This window comes from Bos indicus x Bos taurus, chromosome 2 (assembly GCF_003369695.1).
Source record: "Bos indicus x Bos taurus breed Angus x Brahman F1 hybrid chromosome 2, Bos_hybrid_MaternalHap_v2.0, whole genome shotgun sequence".
NCBI classification, from domain to species: domain Eukaryota; kingdom Metazoa; phylum Chordata; class Mammalia; order Artiodactyla; family Bovidae; genus Bos; species Bos indicus x Bos taurus.
The window spans coordinates 109,214,512-109,232,701 of record NC_040077.1 but is presented as its reverse complement, the minus strand read 5'-3'; positions in this window follow the sequence as shown (position 1 = coordinate 109,232,701).

The following is an 18,190-nucleotide window of genomic DNA, read 5'->3' as shown; positions in this document are numbered from 1 at the left end:
AAATATAATGTTTTTATAAATAATCTTTGTACTGTGGGGCAAAATTGTCATTTGTATTCTGTGTTATATTTACTATATGAACCTTTTCTTTGGAGGACATAATTTATCTTATTATATATCCAGATCCATGTACTAAATAGCAGCACAGGCTGCTGTACTAGCAATTATTTTAAACTAGACCACACATCTGTTTTTTACAAAGTCATCTGCTTTGCCAACTTATGTTCAGTCAACATAAAATGAATTGGACTCCATGACCTTTCAATGAACCATATGATTTTGTTACACATATTAGTTTCAAAAGGATTTACTTTTCCAAAGTCATGCTGTATATGTAACACTATATAGGTAGGGGAATTTTAATGGACATTAAACATTTAGAGAAAGGCATTATGAATAATATTTAAAATAAAATATATTGATTATCTATGATATATTTTTCAACCATATGCACAGCAGTTTTATATAGGAGAAAAGGATTTTTGTCAACAACGATGACTGGAACATGCCATACAACTCAGTGGGTATGAGCCAAATCTCTCATCTAATTTTATACACATGAGAATATTCTAGATATTAAAAGTCAGTGACAAGAAAAACTGTTTTGCTATGTAATCTGAAAAATCGCTAGTTAAGTAATAAAAATATTTTATTTTTAGAAAAAATATATATACTCATCTATTACATACTCTCATACACATTTCTCAAGGATTGCAGTTTAATGAAAAAGAATGTTATGTAAGAAGGTCTATCATAATTTTAGAGAAACATGGCTCATTTGCCAGTTTTTTGTGGGTGATCGCAACTCAAAAGAGCCTTAATTTTAAGCCCTCAGTAAATAGATGTCACTCATTTAGTCTAAGACATGGATAAATTAGGATATAAACCAAGAATTCAAGCTGTCTCCTATCATAATTAATTATACAAATATTTCCATATATATACAGTCAAGTAACAAAAGGGAGTCTAAGATGTCTTCATAGATTGAAGTATAAGAGTTCCCTCTTAGGTATGGGATACTTGCCAATGGCAAGTAACGTTTAAAAAGATCAGTAAAAGGTAAGGCTTGGTTTTAAGCTTTCTTATCAAACAGTGAAATGGTTTTTATTCCATGGCTATTATAAATAACATGAGAAGACAAGCAGTGACAGCCAAGAGGGGGGAAAATTATTATAAAAATAATAATCAATTATAATTATTATTTATTGGGAACTTACTATGTACTAAGAATTCTGTTTCTAGTATGTCTTCAAGAGCTTAGAAATGACATTTATAGGAAGGGGAGGAAACTTTAGAGTGTGTGGTTCCCAAGTGTTTTAAGTATGAAGAACCATTTTCTAAAACATTTTTTGACTCTCCAGTGTAATAGTACTCATATTTTATTATTGGTGGAATCATAAAACAGCCTGGCCAAATATGTTGAATTTAGTAATACTTTTAAAATAATGTATGTTGTATAATCACAATAGCATCTGTATAAATTTTTAAAAAATCATATATATTTCTGTGTGACATAAGGAGTTCCATATACCTATGTACACATGTATGGTGCATATGCTTACATTGATGGTAGTACATTGTTGTTGTTGTTCAGTCACCCAGCTGTATGACTTTTTGTGATCCCATGGACTGCAGCATGCCCAAGCCTCCCTGTCCCTCACCATCTCCCAAAGTTTGCCCAAGTTCTTGTCCATTGCCTTGGTGATGCCATCCAGCCATCTCATCCTCTGATGCCCTCTTCTTCTTCTGACCCCAAGCTTTTCCAGCATCAGGGACTTATCCAATGAGTCAGCTGTTTCCATCAGGTGACCAAAAAACTAGAGCTTCAGCTTCAGCATCAGTCCTTCCAATGAGTATTTAAGGTTGATTTCCCTTAAGATTGACTGGTTTGATCTCCTTGCTGTCCAAGGGACTCTCTGGAGTCTTCTCCGGCACCATAGTTGAAAGGCACTTTGGCGCTCTGCCTTCTTTATGGTCCAGTTCTCACAACCTGTATATGACCACTGGGGTGACCATAGCCTTGACTATATGGACCTTTGTTGGCAGAGTAATGCCTCTGTTTTCAGCACAGTGTCTAGGTTTGTCATCGCTTTCATGCCAAGACGCAATGGTCCTCAGATTTCATGGCTACAGTCATCATCTGCCATGATTTTAAAGACCAGGAAGAGGAAATCTGTCACTGCTTCCACCTTTTCCCCTTCTATTTGCCATGAAGTAATAGGCCCAGATGCCATGGTCTTAGTTTTTTTTTAAATATTTATAGTATATATCAGATCAGATCAGATCAGATCACTTGCTCAGTCGTGTCCGACTCTTTGCGACCCCATGAATCGCAGAACGCCAGGCCTCCCTGTCCATCACCAACTTCCGGAGTTCACTCAGACTCACGTCCATCGAGTCAGTGATGCCATCCAACCATCTCATCCTCTGTCGTCCCCTTCTCCTCCTGCCCCCAATCCCTCTCAGCATCAGAGTCTTTTCCAATGAGTCAACTCTTCGCATCAGGTGGCCAAAGTACTGGAGTAGATAACTATATAGTGATATATATTTTTTATGTATATGTATAGCATATTAAAATGCACATAATGCAGAGCCACATATTTAAATGAAATATTATTATCCAGTCATTCTACAGTCGATCTTAAAAGGCATGTGGATAACTATGCCTTGAAATAACCTTGAGGCCATCCAAGGTGAGAACCACTGTTTTAATTTTTGTTTATTTTTCTAAGTTGGATGGTTTTATCTTTATTTATATATTATATCCCCATGATTTATTTTTTAAATTTATTAAAAAAATTTTTACACTTTAAAGGTTATTCTCCATCTATAGTTATTATAAAATACTGGCTATATTCCCTGTCTTGTGTAATACATCCTTGAGCCTATCTTATACCCAATAGTTTGTACTTTCTATTCTCCCACCTCTATATTGCCCCTCCCCCTCTTCCTACAGGTAACCACTGTGAGAAGACTCTCCATATCTGTGTCTCATTCTTTTGTATAATATTTACTAGTTTGGTGTATTTTTTTAGATTTCACACATGTGATATCATACAGTGTTTATCTTTCTCTGACTTACTTCACTTATCATGATGCTCCCCAAGTCCATCATGCTGCTGTAAATGGCAACATTTTTCCTGTTTTTAAAGTGCTGCCGTGAACATTGGGGTATATGTATCCCTTCAAATGAGTGTTTTTGCTCTTTTTCTGTGTATATATCCACGAGTAGAATTGCTGGCTCGCAGGGTAGTTCTATTTTTAGTGTTTTGAGAACTCTTCATAGTGTTTTCCATAGCGGCTGCACCAACTAACATTCCCACTAACAACATACAAGGGTTCCCTTTTCTGCACATCCTTGCCAACTTGTTTGTGAGAATCACTCTTTTCAAGGAGGATTTTTACTATAAAGTAGTGCCTTGGTTCCTCACATCATGCACAAGCCCACCAAGGTACAAAACTTTTTACTATTTAGCTGATTTCAAAGCCATTTTATTGAAACTTTTTTGCATTTTTCTTTGTTGTGTTGTTCAGTTGCTAAGTCGTGTCTGACTCTTTGTGACCCCGTGAACTGCAGCATGCCAGGCTTCCCTGTCCTTCACCATCTCCCTGAGTTTGTTCAAACTCATGTCTATTGAGTTTTATTCTTCTAAGAAAGTGTCATTATCTTTAAAGTCTTGTCAATGTCATTGTCTTCCATTCTTGCATGAGATAAGCTTTCCCTTCAATTTCCACTATATCTTAAGCACTCCATGTCTATATTTTAAAGGTATTTTTTAAATTGAAAAGACTGGGATTTCTCAGAATATTTCAGTTTTTCTACCTTTTTTTTTTTTTTTAGCTTCTTTTTTTCAGCCAATTAGGATTTTCTAACTAAATGTGTGTCTAGGTGTGTATAAAAACATTATATTTGTGCAGCAAATATAATTTCCACAAAGATTATCTTTCTTGATCTCCCTATAATTTTCTCATTGGAGCATTTAGTTTCTTAAGGCTATTGAAATAGCTTTCTTAAAATTATTTCTATTTATTTTCCTATATTTTCTAAAAAATTATCTTACTTCTATTTATAAGCACTTCTTTTAAAGTTGCAATTCTTACCTAAAGTTAAAAATTGAATGTCAGTATATTCTGATTTTCCCTGAAGAGTAACCCATAGCTCTTTTCCACCTCAGCAAAGAATGTAGACTTTTAAATGAATAGGTAATCAATGTACATAAGTAAACGTTGTTCTATGGAAACCTTTTAAAGCAATAAGGATTCTCATATATCTGAAGAGATGCAATTATTACCTGGTTTGAAAGACAAAGGTCCTGATCGAAGTCACAGAGGATCCCAGAAATAGAAAGAACCCTGGAAGTAAATTTAGTGGGGGAATTCACTTCATCACTTTTGGAGTCACGAAGAACAGATCTATTCTCTCTTTCTTATTATAGTCTTCTAACAATTTCAACCCCACAATCGTGTCTGTTTTCTAGTCTCTTTTTATCTAATCTTATATGACGCGGTTGCTAATTGCTTCCTTCAAACTTGCTTAAAGCAAATTTATCAGGAGTGGTTGGAATATAGCAGTATAGATAAGGATCATCACCTCCCTTATCTAGAAACTAGACCACCATTAATGCAACCCAAGAAAGCATTAAGTTCCGTGGCAGATGAATCATATCATCCCCTAATTATGAGCTTGTTAACATCCCCACTTTCACTCTGTATTTGTGTAGTTTCCCATCTGTGCCTCCAAACCCTTATCCATAAAGCCTTTGAATTTTCTGTTACTAAGAAAAGAGATATGTACTTTATTGTCATCTGGGAAATCTTTTGAGACAGAGGAAGGTAATTTTCTAGACCACAAAAAGAAGGAAGGATTTCAATTCAATTCTTCTGAACTTGAAACTCAGATAATAGGATAAGAATGAGAACTGCAGATACTTTGTCTGGTCTTCTCTTCATCCCACTCCCTATTTGAGTTGATATGTCTTGGATTGTCAAAATTAGAATTCTGTGAAAAATGATGCATTCAGATTTGGGTTTAGATTTTATTTCACAGACTCATGAGAAATGATGGTTGTATATTATCCTGAGAATCTAAGTGGTTTTCCTGGTCAGTCCTGATGATTTAGCACGTTCACCCTGCAAAACTCAAATAAATAAAATTCCTATGCCTGAATGATTTGATTTGACACTGTGAGTAAGCAAATGTCTTCATAATTAATTGTACCTTTCCCAGACTTCTCTATTTCTGCAGCACATAGGTACAAACACACATATTTGTTTGTGCAAAAATTTTCTAGTGTAAACGTGTACCTATGTAAATACATCTGTACTATAGAAAACTGTGCTTTAGTTATTTCCTCCTAATTGTGTATTCAGTTTTGTTTTCTTGGCCACTTACAATTGAATATCTTTTATATTCATGAAAATTCTGCAAAGCATATTTGAAAAAGCATTTACTTTCAAGCACATTGAAATGTATCTCACTATTCTCATATTTGTGTTATCCATAGTACTATGTTTTTATTGCCACCTGGGATTACTTAATAATCCAAAAAAGGAATGGAAGCAACATGATATCTAATTATTCCACTGGTAAGGAATGTTTGGATCAAGCAAGCATAAATGATTCTCATCATGAGAAAACGCATTTAATGTGAAGGTTAATATCTAAATTGCAAGGGTGGTGGAGGGGTTGAAGGGAAACAGAGAAGAGAGAGATACACAGCGGCTGAAACTGAAATTTATTAACACTTGTAAAAACCCCATTAAAATCCTTCAATTTATGGCAGTTAAGCAAGTTTACATGCTGGAATCACTTGAGATTTCACATCTAAGGCAGATCATTTGATGTTTTATGAATTATCAGAAGTTTAAGAGACAGATACTTACAGCACAGTGTCACATTTTGTCAGAGCCTGATTTTCATATTCATCTGAGGTCTTATTTTACTTACTGCTTTTGACAAGAGTGATTTCAGAGAAATAACTCACTTATTTACAGTGCTACAGGAAAAGAAAAATGGAACTGGAAAATGTAAAAAAGAAAACAAAACAAAACTACCTGTCCTCCTTGGCAATAAGGTGAAGAAGTAGACATTTATAAGATTAAATAATCCAAACATAAGTATGATATTAATGTTAAATGAAAAGGAAAAGAAAACTTGGCTATAAAGGGTAATTTGTAATAAAGATAGCATCATTTCTTTCTCTTTATTTCCTTGGGCTCAGCAGAAAATCAGGAGAACATATGCCAATCCATGATTTGCCAGCCTTGCGTTAGGAATATTTTAGTCAAGAGGCAAGGCATTGAGCCAAATTTCCTGGAAAAAATAAAAGGAAAACTAACTTGAAGTCTAATGTACCTTTGCTTTAACAAACCTGCCATTTTAAGAAGGATAGCTCACAACATCCAAATATTTGGGTGAAAATCATATTGTTTGGGGGGTTTTCCAAAGAGAGATTTTTCAAACTCCTGAGTATACCAACTTAAGCTGTTGGGTTGTCATATTGCTACCTAGCCATTTTGGAGACTGAGAAAGAAAAGTCAGGAATGCTGATCCTTTCTTTATTTAGAATTATTATTTTTTTGTTTAGAATTAGAATATTTTGTTTATGGTAGATTTTTGACATTAATCTTGATTTTTTAAAGATATTGCATTAACATGCTATTTATGTTGATGACTGAGATTTTGATGCCCTCAAATTCAAATTTTGTGCAGGTACAGAATGCTGTACTTGCCTTATCTAGAAGGTGTGTGTGTCTGTGTGTGTATATATGCACATATACACATACATACTCATATTTTGGAAGATGTTATTCATATATAACTTGATTTTTTTTCATTTTCTTCTTGAGGTTTCTACCGCACATTCTTAGTGGGCTTAAAGAACAAATAATTATCATACCTCTTGATAAGCATTTTTCTCATACTTGGAGGTTAAGTCTTCCTCTAGGCCTCATTCCATGTTGATTAACTTCAGAATCTTTAGTTGTTTCATATTTTATCTCAATTTTTATGGCTCCAAAATACATTTTCTTCACATCTTCCAAACAATTTCATACTAGGGGAAAGATCTGCTCTCAGGTCTTTTACTTTTTTGTATCATTGTGTTGTACTTGATTTTTAAAAAATTGTGCCAGGTCTCATTATTTTCCCTGCTCATTTCCCTCCCTGTAGTTAGGGGGAGGGGTGAGTCCTCCTGGTCTCCTTGAGGAGCAGGTTATTGGGTGAGGGCTTTGTGTGCTGAGTAAGGTGGTGTGAGTGGGTATGTGTGGGAGCAGATCTCTGCAAATCAACATTGTATGAATATTTTACACAGGCTTATCAGGCTTTTGGAGTGAGACTAATCTTCATTCTTTAAGCTGAGACCCCTTAGTTTTAGACACTTAAGAACAACACAAATTAAAAAAATAAAAAGCCATCTGATACTGGTCTCATCACACTTCTGCCTCTTTTCCCTAGAAATTTCAAATATAGAGTTTCACTAGATTCAACAGTAAAATCTATGGGGGAAGGATGAAAGAGTTCTTCCCCCAAAGAGCTTTCCACCAACTTTCTTTGGGTGAAAGTTGAAAGTCCTTCCACCAAAGAAAAAGAGTCTGTGACAAATTCTAAATAATTCTTTTATCACCAGACTTATATATACCTAACTTTTCTTGGTTTTCCTTTGGCAAAATTTATTCTTCAATACTCCAGAGTTATTCTAGTCGTAACTGATTGTTTTGGCAATTTACTCAGTTGCTTTGGATTTCATTGCCTCATTTCCAAGAATCTGGAACTCCGTTACCCTTTGGAGTTAATAAGAGTCTTCTTTCTGTTGAGTCGTTATGTCACTGATAGACATGTTCAACGACCACAGGTTCAGAGCTGACCCGTGAGGAATTGTGGCACCATTTGTCGCGTGTCCCTAGGTTGACACTGATCCATTGATAACCTCTCTCTGGGTCGGACTTTCCAGCTGGTTTTTCACTCACCTCATAACTAAACGGTTCAGACCTTGTTTTTCCACTTAATTGATGTGTATGTTGTGTGGGGCAGAATCAAAGACTGTTAAAACTTAAGATTGATTGTATCTCTAGCTTCTTTTGGTCAGTCAGAACTCCCACAAGGATATCAGCCTGGTCAGACTAGACATATTCTTGTCAATGCCATGTTGATTTTCTTATCAAAGCATTTGCTATCTCATGGGATAATTTCAGTATTTTTTCCTAAGTATCAAAACCCTGCTGAAATTACAATACAGACTTCAGCTACACTGTAAATTCAAAATCCAGGGGTAGTTTTTTTTTTCTTCTTTTAAGATACAAAAGAACAATGGCCATTCTTTTAGTGCATTCAGCCAAAGTTCATGGAGTTTAGGGCAGACGATTTCTTGTAAAAAAAAACAAAGAAATCAGGCCTTTTGAAAGAATTTTCTGGAATATGTCCACACTATTTCTCTCTTCATTCCTGTCTACTTTTTTCCTGGACTTGGCCTATACTGACAGTCATTCAAGTAAGAAATTACCTCATTTTGAGAGCTATAACTTCATCTTGTTCATTAATGTCTCTGCTTTAGGGTAAAAGGAATGAGTACATGAATGTCTACCTGCAGGTATAATAAAAATATATGTATCACACAGAGATGTATTATTTGTCTAGTTTATAGGGAATTCCTTGCTGCGTTCAGGGAATTTAAGTATTCACTTGAAAGAAGCAGCCGTGTGGCAGTGAGCCTTCTGCTGTTCTTCATTCACTGCAAAGGAATAACTCAATTAATTTACTACCTTTAAAGATTTTGACACAACAGTGGTGTACATGACCTACTCATGTTGGGAACAGAGGAAAATACTGCATTTTGGCAAAAGGCTTCCATTATTTTAATGGGATATGATGCTGTTTAGGGTATTCTAAGGCATAGGGATATATTGAATATTTACACTGAAAGGAAGGGAACATAAAAAATTAGCATAGATGAGATGTATAACAATTTCCATATATTTGTCAAGGTTTCTGATTATGAGAAAATGAAACTTACTTTCCCTTTAGAGAGAATATTTTACTTCTTCATATTTTAAGGCTAAAATTCTAGATTTTTATACTTTGTGTTTTTCAATAAAGGGCCTCATAGAAACATAGCTGAAAACACAGAATGTAATACAGAAACAAACTTTCCGTGAATATTTTAGATGTGAGGAGGGATGACCATGATAATGAAGCTTCCATACCTGATACAGAAGGATTCTGCCAGAGCCTGAAGAGGACAACTAAGGAGGAAGGAGCCTTGTTCCTGCCACTAAGGTGCTTCCAGTGTAGTTCTGGGAATGGATGACACTCCAGATGAGGTCCTCTATCATCAACCACACTGCTGGCCAGCAATTAAAAATAAAACAAAGCCTGGTGCACCAGGTCATTTCAGTAACCTAAAATTGACTTCCTCTACATTCAGCCACACTCAAGGCCATCCTTTGTCCTAACCTATGCTTACTTATATTGTTAGTGAGTTATTTTTCCCGTTAGGTTTCAAATTCCCTCAAAGGATAATGTTTTGATGTGAACTCAAATATCATAAATACAAAAGAAAAGAAGTACACTTAAGAGAAACATATGAAGTTCAAAAGCAGCTGGGAACCAGTTAAAGCAAAATCTAAGGTGCAGGGCTGACATGTATGATTGTGCAGTTTGTATACTGCACAAGGACTCTAGACCAGTGAGTTGAGGCCAGTTAGGGTTCTCCCCATCAAGCCTTGTGCTCATGATACTGTGCTCACCAGGTTTACTGGCTTCTGTTTGTCTTGCCAGGGTGCCTGCAGTTAGATCTTGTCCTCAAGATCTGAGCTTTAAATACTTGATTAGCAGAGTGACAGAGCAGTATCTGCAATTTGCCTTAAAGTCTCCAAGTTAGGATACCAATAAATAAAAAAAAAAAATCAATCAAGTAGAACTAAGAGTGCATCATTTCTTTTAACTATGCCCACTAAGGGCTCTGGTAATTCTGTGGGGAAGAGAAATGAGAAGCAGATACCTGAAGTATATAGCTGCTCTCCATTTGTAATTTATCTGATACACATTGATGACTATCATTCCAATAACTACTTAGTAAACTGACTGCAATTCCCATCCATAGTGTGGGTTTTCATTCACAATGATGGCTCTTACTGTCTTTATGCCCTGGGATGAAAACCTGTAAGAACTGTTTCAGAACATACTTGAACTTGGAGGACTCCATATGGTAATTCCAATCACCATTTAGGATGGGTAAACCAGGTAAGCAGAGTCATACAGAATGCCTGACATGGCTTGTCCCAATGAGTTGTGTCTCCTGTTAGCTAAGCTGATACTCCTGCCAGGTACTATTTGCACAGCCATGGATGGGAGTCTGCCATGGGTGCTGTGCTGGATGGAGGTGGGAGTAATTGAGGAGCTACTCAGGAAGATTGTGGGGTTAGAATGAAACGTTATAGGAGGAAGCCAGATCAAGAAGGAGGAGAAATGCATTCTAGGTGGAAGTTTCAGGATGGAGGCTTACAGGGTGAATTTGGCAGTTGTCTTTGTTTTATTTAGCCTGCAGAAAGTTTATGTAAACAAGGAGATATTATGGTTGATCAAATCATAACTAGATTAACATCTAATATCTTACCTAGCAGCTTTATTGACTTGTGTGTCCTGTCTGGCCTTGAAAAGCAGTTGAGTTTTTGAATCCCATGAGCATCTCTTTTTGTAAGTAGAAATGGAAAAAGAACAATGACATTGAAAGAGAATGGACAGGAACAATCTTGAAGCATAGATTACAATATTTAGTCATGATGCAATGAATAGTCCAGAAGTATTTTCAAAATGTTTGAGCTTAGTGCATATTACTATGCACAACATGATCAAACAGACCCCAAACTAATTCCAAAACTCATGATGTGTGTTTTACAAGTTGAGTACAGAGTAAATATTATAACTTGCATGTATACCTTGCATGAACAAAACAGATGGAATTGTGTCTTTGGTTATGTCTCAGAAAAGTTTCAAACTCTTCTAAGGTAATTAATTTAAAAAAGGAAAATAAACTTGAAATATTCCTAATGCAACAAAGCAAAAAAGTCTAATCTGTAATATTTTTCCAAATGTTGGAAGTTAGTCAGTCTTAACAAACCCAGCATCATAAAACTGACCCCAAACTACTTCTATGGTTCATAATTTGTGTTCCATGAGTATGGAGTAAATGTTAAAACCTGCAGGTTATATCTCAGGTGAAGTCGAACCCATGGTGGTTTGGAACTTTTCCACAAGATCACTTTTTACGGAGGTGGAAGTTTAAGGAATATATGAAAGATATATGAGGGCTAGAAAATTCTGGGCACTACAACCAAAATAATTTAATATGAAATTCAGCTATGCAGTATCTTGGTGACCCCAATCTTACTTCTGCTAGTACTTGGGAGTTAAATGTTTGAAAATGCAATAGAAGATGATGCTCTGAAAGAGGATTAGGGCTCAGAGAACTTCAAGAATCTTCCCATGGTAGGAATACAAGAAAGTCAATTTGTCCTCTGAAGGTGTAGTTCATCTACGGTATCCATAATTAATGAGGTTTCCTTCAAGTCCCACGAGGCTCAGTGGTAAAGAATCACATGTGTCAATGCAGAAGTGGGAGAGGTGGGTTCAATCCCTGAAATGGCAACCTACTCTAGTATTCTTGCCTGGAAAATTTCATGGAAAGGGTAGCCTTGGGGGCTGCAGTCCATGACTGAGCAACTAACACACACACACACACACACACACACATACACATATTTATCCTTGCTTTTTTTGTAATCAGATTTATTCCAAATTTCTTAGGAAAAAACACCCCACTGATCTGGTTGACCTCAGCACCCTACTTGCTCTCTGTGTGTCTGGGGAAAGGTAGGTGAGTGAGTAACCCAGTTTGAGAAACATGGTATATTGGGCAGATCAAAGTGTTCAGAAGTGGTTTTTGCACTGGCACAGCTAAATATAATGAGGGGAAACAAAAGAGCATGCCCAGAGGAGGGCTCTATTTACAAAGCTGCTCTGTCCGTGGACTTCATCCCAGCCACAAAACACCCACTCAGGAGGCAGCCACTGGGACATAAGACACTTACTTGTCCAGGAGAAAGGGATCCAACATTTACTCAGTGGATGAGAACAACTTTCGGTAGGTTTCAGGTACCAACAGGTTGCCCTTAAAATGTTTGCTCAGCACAGAACAGATATATAGCAGTGCCATAAGCATTCAGCTTCTGCTTTTAGCTGACTGCTTTTGCAAAGCTGTTTTCACTTTCTGTCTAAATCTTCCTGCAAAGTGCTACGGTTAACTATCCACACATCACAGATGATGTGCTCTGACAGACATGAAGAAGAATTAAAGTGAAATGCATGCAATGTTTAAAATAAAATCATCTATGTCATGAGTAAGAAAAACAAAACAGATGGAATTGTGTCCTTGGTCATGCCTCAGAAGAGTTTCAAACTCCTCTAAACCACTTAATTTAATAATAATAATAAAAAACTCTCAATATTCCAAACTTAATAAAGAAAAAAAAGCCAATCTAATTCTATGATCACATTGGAATTCGGTATCAATAATTTTACTGTCAAGAATTCACTGATGAAATGACATTTAGGTTTATGAGGTAAATCACTGAGGCAAAATAGCCATTGATTTGAATGTCACAGAACTGATGAAGTGACTTTCCATTAGTGTACCCCATGCTAAAAGAAGGATCTGGTAAGTGAAACTGTGGTCACAAAAGGGAAAACATCATATCAAACTGGATGGAGCACGTCTGTAGTGTCTTTGACACAAGTGTTTAGTTCCTCAGAAAAACATTCCAAGCAAACACTTCTTCATAGACTATTTCTCTCTCCTAGAATGAAAGAGGGATACGCTTGGTGTAATCACTTGCTCAGCTCAGAGCCACAAGAAAAGTCAAGTCTTGAGGTTGCTTTTTCAGTGGAATGCTTTAACTTGACATCAACAGGAAAGCCCAATCAGTCTTAGATTGGAAGTGCTGGAAATCTTTCCCCCAAAATGATTGGTGGGGGAGGAGGGAAGAGAAGGGAAGGATTTACTCAAGATCAGGGGAGTCGAATAAACAAGCGCCATGGCAGTTTCCTGCAGGAAAGTGGAAAGATTAACCTGGTTTATATTGAGATGAGGATAGAGCTTAACACAGGTTGTAGTTGATTAAACAAGAGTGAATCATTGCGCTGCCCCATGTAGACAGTCTTTAGCCATTATGTTTCATAATAACAGAGAAATCTTGAGCTCTCAGTAAGCCCCTGATTTTAGTCAATGCAGAGGTGGAGCTCAGAGACCTGCCGTCTTTGTGGTCCCTTCACCTCCACAGAATTTTCACCCACTTCCGACTTTAAAAAAATAACACAGAAGATAATATTACAAATCTTAGTCAAGCTTTTAACTCGTGTGTTAGGAAGCTCAGGATCATTTTCAGGGTCTTGGGAGAAAAGTCTCTCTTGCCAAGTGTCCTTGGGGACCTTTATTACTGGAAGTGGGCATTGTGCCAGATGCTGCAGTGAGGCTTTATAAAAATAGACAAGATAAATGGACTTTTAGTGCAGTATTGTGCCAGACTTTAAATTTTCAGGAAATTATTTTTTTAACCTAGCTGAGAGTCAAGTCAATTTGTGAATTAGTTGAAAGGATGGCTCGATATGGGGGTGGGGGGTTGGGGGCGCGGTGAGGCATCTGACATTTTAAGTCAGAAAAGCCTGCCACACAAAACAGATTTCTCTTGGCAATCAAGATAACTTAACAACCATAAACACATTGTCAGAGGGAAAAATTGCATTTTGCTCTAACACAGATCATGTACAGATGACTGATTTTTCTTTCAAGTTCAAGCAGAGAAAGACTGTTTATATATCTCAACTTCTGACCCAAGCAGGCAGAGCAGTCTTAGAGTTCTGAGTAGGGATGGCTGAAGAACTTTTGGATATTTCTTTGTAAAGAATATAGCATGATGATCATGGGGTATATACACAGTCCAGATTGTTCAGAATCAGAGTAAAGTTGCTGCCATAGATACTTTGTGAATTTGTTCACTTATTCCCCCTCCTGAAAGATAGAACAAAGACTTTAAAAACAAAAACAGTTTTATTCCATTTTAATTCATTTATTTGGAATATGATGACAGACTGTTTTTACCTATTTCTGTGGAATGTTTTTTTTCACCCCAGTTTGTTCATCAGTTTGTTCTCAACTGATACCTCATGTTTTATGATGATTTCATTCAATTCTCAGATCACTGATCCCTCAGAGAGTAGACATAAGCTGAATATTATAAAAGACAATTGAAAATTGTCAAGAACTATCTGAGACCCAAGGTATTATTATTTACTATTATCATTATAAATGCTTTCAAAAATTAAAAAAAAAAAAGTACAGTAGATTTTAAAAAATTTACCTGAGACCATGGTCCATTTAAGAGAGAATAGTTTAATCCAGTTGTTTTAATTTTTATTTAGGAGTGTGGACGGCAGAGGAGAGTTACCCAAATATCCAGCATTTTGGCATTATTTACTGCAACAAGTGCATTAATGCGGTATAGATTTATTGAGCACTTATTTCTTTCGGCTGCACCATGAAGCAAGTGGGATCTTAGCTCCCCAACCAGGGATTGAACCTGTATCCCTCCTGCAGTAGAAGCGCAGATTCCTCACCATTGGACCTGCAAGGAAGTCCATTGAGCACATTTGATATCCTCAGCACTGTCGGATAATTCTGACAAAACAGCAACAGTCCCTGGATTCCAAAAGTTTATAGCTGATTGTATAGAAAAGACCCACTTGTGCTCACAGATACATAAACACACATGCTCACCATTAAAAAACAGTACAAGACAGTAGTGAAAATAGTGAAAGAGTAGAAGTAAGCAGTGATCTATGAATGTCTATTTGCATTATGAAATTTTGAAAAATCACAGAAAGATTTGTGTGTGTGTGCATGTGTGCATGTGCCTGCCTTCTTGGCATCTCTTTTTAAAATCTAAAGATGTATTCCTAAAGGCCCACCAAACAGGGGAGACATGTGTTTATTGAACTCATGCTATGTGCTAGGCATGTGGGCATTTATTCCCTTATATAGTTGTTGGAACAATAACTGAAGTAACATTACTATGAATTCTGTTTTATAGAGCCAGAATGTGAGCCTCAGCTACTAAACAAGGTAGCCAAGTTGCCCCAGCTAGCAAACGGTAGAACTGAACTATGAATTTGTACTTTTCTTTTTTAAAAAATTGAGATATAATTAGCATATATAGGTGGCCCAGTGGTAAAGAATTTGCTTGCCAATGCAGGAGACACAGGGCTGTGGGTTCAACCCCTGAATCTGGAAGATTCCCTGGAGAAGAAAATGGCAATCCACTCCAGTATTCTTGCCTGGAAAATCCCATGGACAGAGAAGACTGGCAGGCTAGGGTTCACAGGGTTGCAAAGAGTTGGGTATTACTTAGTGACTGAGCACACGATTAGCATAAAATATTATGTTAATTTCAGATGTAAAACATCATGATTCAGTACGTATATACTGCAAAATGATCACTATGATAAGTCTGAACATCCACTACTACATAAGATTATTTTTCTTGTGATGAGAACTTTAAAGATTTACTCTCTTAGCAACCTTCAGATATACAATATAATATTATTAACATTAGTTACCACACTGCACATGATGCCCAGGATTTCTTTGTTCATCTTGCCCACCCTTCCACTTCTTGAATCCATATTTTTCTGATTCAAAAGCCTGTTCTCTTGTTTTCTCTGCCAGTGTTTCTCAAAATATTTGCAGATCTGAATCAGAGCCTCTGGGGTAAGTGGCAAGGGGAAGGGAATATTTGCTAAAAGCAGATTATTAGGCTCCCTAACTTGCTAAACCATAGTCACCCACTAGAATTGAGGACTCTGCACTGTATAGAAACTGCTTCAGTGATTTAGATATTTTGTGCTTCAAGTAAACAGTTGTCTGGGATGAAAGGAATAGAAATAAGTAAGTAAATAAATAAATAAGTCTTAATTCTTTGTTCCTCGAGCTAGGGTCACTTGAGCTAAATTCTCTTCAGTTTTCACTACCATTTTCAAGAATCTACAAATCAATGAGCAAATACAAATTCTATTTCTTCTCTGAGGAAAAAAGGAAGGGAGTCCCTCATGAACAGCTGGCGTCAGAAGGATGCTATAGTTCTGCAAGATACATTTCCAGGTGGTTAATTGAAACCTAATGTTTGTCTTATCCCCTATCTGGAGCTTTTCTTCTCATGTCCCTTTTATCCCGGGCTCTAAAACTCAATATAAATCTAGCCAGAATTTAGAATGAAAGCAGTTTCTTCATTAGATTTTGAGATGAAATGAAAGTTAATAGTAGCAAAAGGATTTTCATCTATTTTATAGGATTCTAATAGGAGATAACAGGCAATTGGAAAGTCATTCATGGATTCAAAGAATACTACGATTAACGGAAATGCGATTATGTCTCCTTGAGAAAAGATATTCATGAAATATCTGTGTTCATTACTCTTTCTCTGAGCAGAAGAATACTTAAGTCAACCTCTATCTTGTTCTGGGGAAGAGGATTCTAGAACTGAAGCATAGGATTTTACTTTATCACTTTTAAAATGTAAATTTGATAAATTAATTTAGCAGTAGTATTATTGTTGTTGTTTAGTTGTGTCCAGTTCTTTGAAACTCCATGGACTGTAGCCCACCAAGCTCCTCTGTTCACGAGATTTCCCAGACAAGAATACTGGAGTGGGTTGTCATTTCCTTCTCCAGGGGATCTTCCTGACCCAGGGATCGAAACTGCATTTCCTGCATTGGCAGGCAGATTCTACTCCTGAGACATCAGGGAAGCCCAATAGTAGTATTAGGTACAATTTAGTAGGCAGTTGCCAAAGAGGTTAAACACTGAGCTAATCATTTTATTGCTGTATTTCACTGAGAATTTGATTATTTTATGTTGTCACTCAATCTTGATTTGTAGTACCTGCCTCCTTTATGCAAAAAAGGATAAGATATTTCACTTTGTATCACAACAAAATACTTCAATTTATACCCCACATTATAACATCTTGTAAACTTTCACATGCAGTCTTATTTTATTATTGACATTAATAATAACACTCACAATTTCAGCCAAATTTAACCTCAATGAAAACCTGGCAAGACGGGTACTATGCACATATTACAAATGATGAAATTGAAGCTTGGGGAAATTAAAAGATAAAACCCAATGATTTCGTAACCTTAGCTTGCATACTCTAGAAGGCTTGTTAAAACATGTTGCTGGGCTGCACCTCCAGAATTTCTGGCTCAAAATATTTTGGATCACTTCAGTAAAACTATTTTTCTCTGTATTTAGAGTTAGACATTACACTACATTTATATATACATGTATGTGTATATATGGGCTTCCCTGAAGGCTCAGATGGTAAAGAATCTGCCTCAATAATATATATTGCATTATATATATGTATATAAAATATATATACACATATACATATATACAGAGAAGGCAATGGCACCCCACTCCAGTACTCTTGCCTGGAAAATCCCATGGACGGAGGAGCCTGGTAGGCTGCAGACCATGGGGTCGCGAAGAGTCGGACACGACTGAGTGACTTCACTTTCACTTTTCCCTTTCATGCATTGGAGAAGGAAATGGCAACCCACTCCAGTGTTCTTGCCTGGAGAATCCCAGGGACGGGGGAGCCTGGTGGGCCGCCATCTATGGGGTTGCACAGAGTCGGACACGACTGAAGCGACTTAGCAGCATACATATATACAATATATGCATATGTGTATATATATATATAAAACATTGCATTATATATAATATTACATATTCATATATAGAGAGAGCACATTTGGGAGTCATATTATTTAACAATATTCTATTATTTAATAATATATTTTCTTTAAAATAAAAAATTTAAAAATTGCTTTGCCTTGATAGACCAAGATATATATACGATGCTCAAATTACATGGGAGAAAGGAAGCCCATTATTGTGAAAAAAGACCAAATGAAAGATTGGATTATAGAAAATATACCCCTTCTGGGCAGGTTCAGGGAGTGGGTGGGTAGCCTATCAGGCATTTGGACACATTTCATGTCTACGTTCCAAAGACTTTTCCTATTTGTCTCTTCTGTGTCAGCAGCCTGGACTCTTAAAAATCATGGAAATTA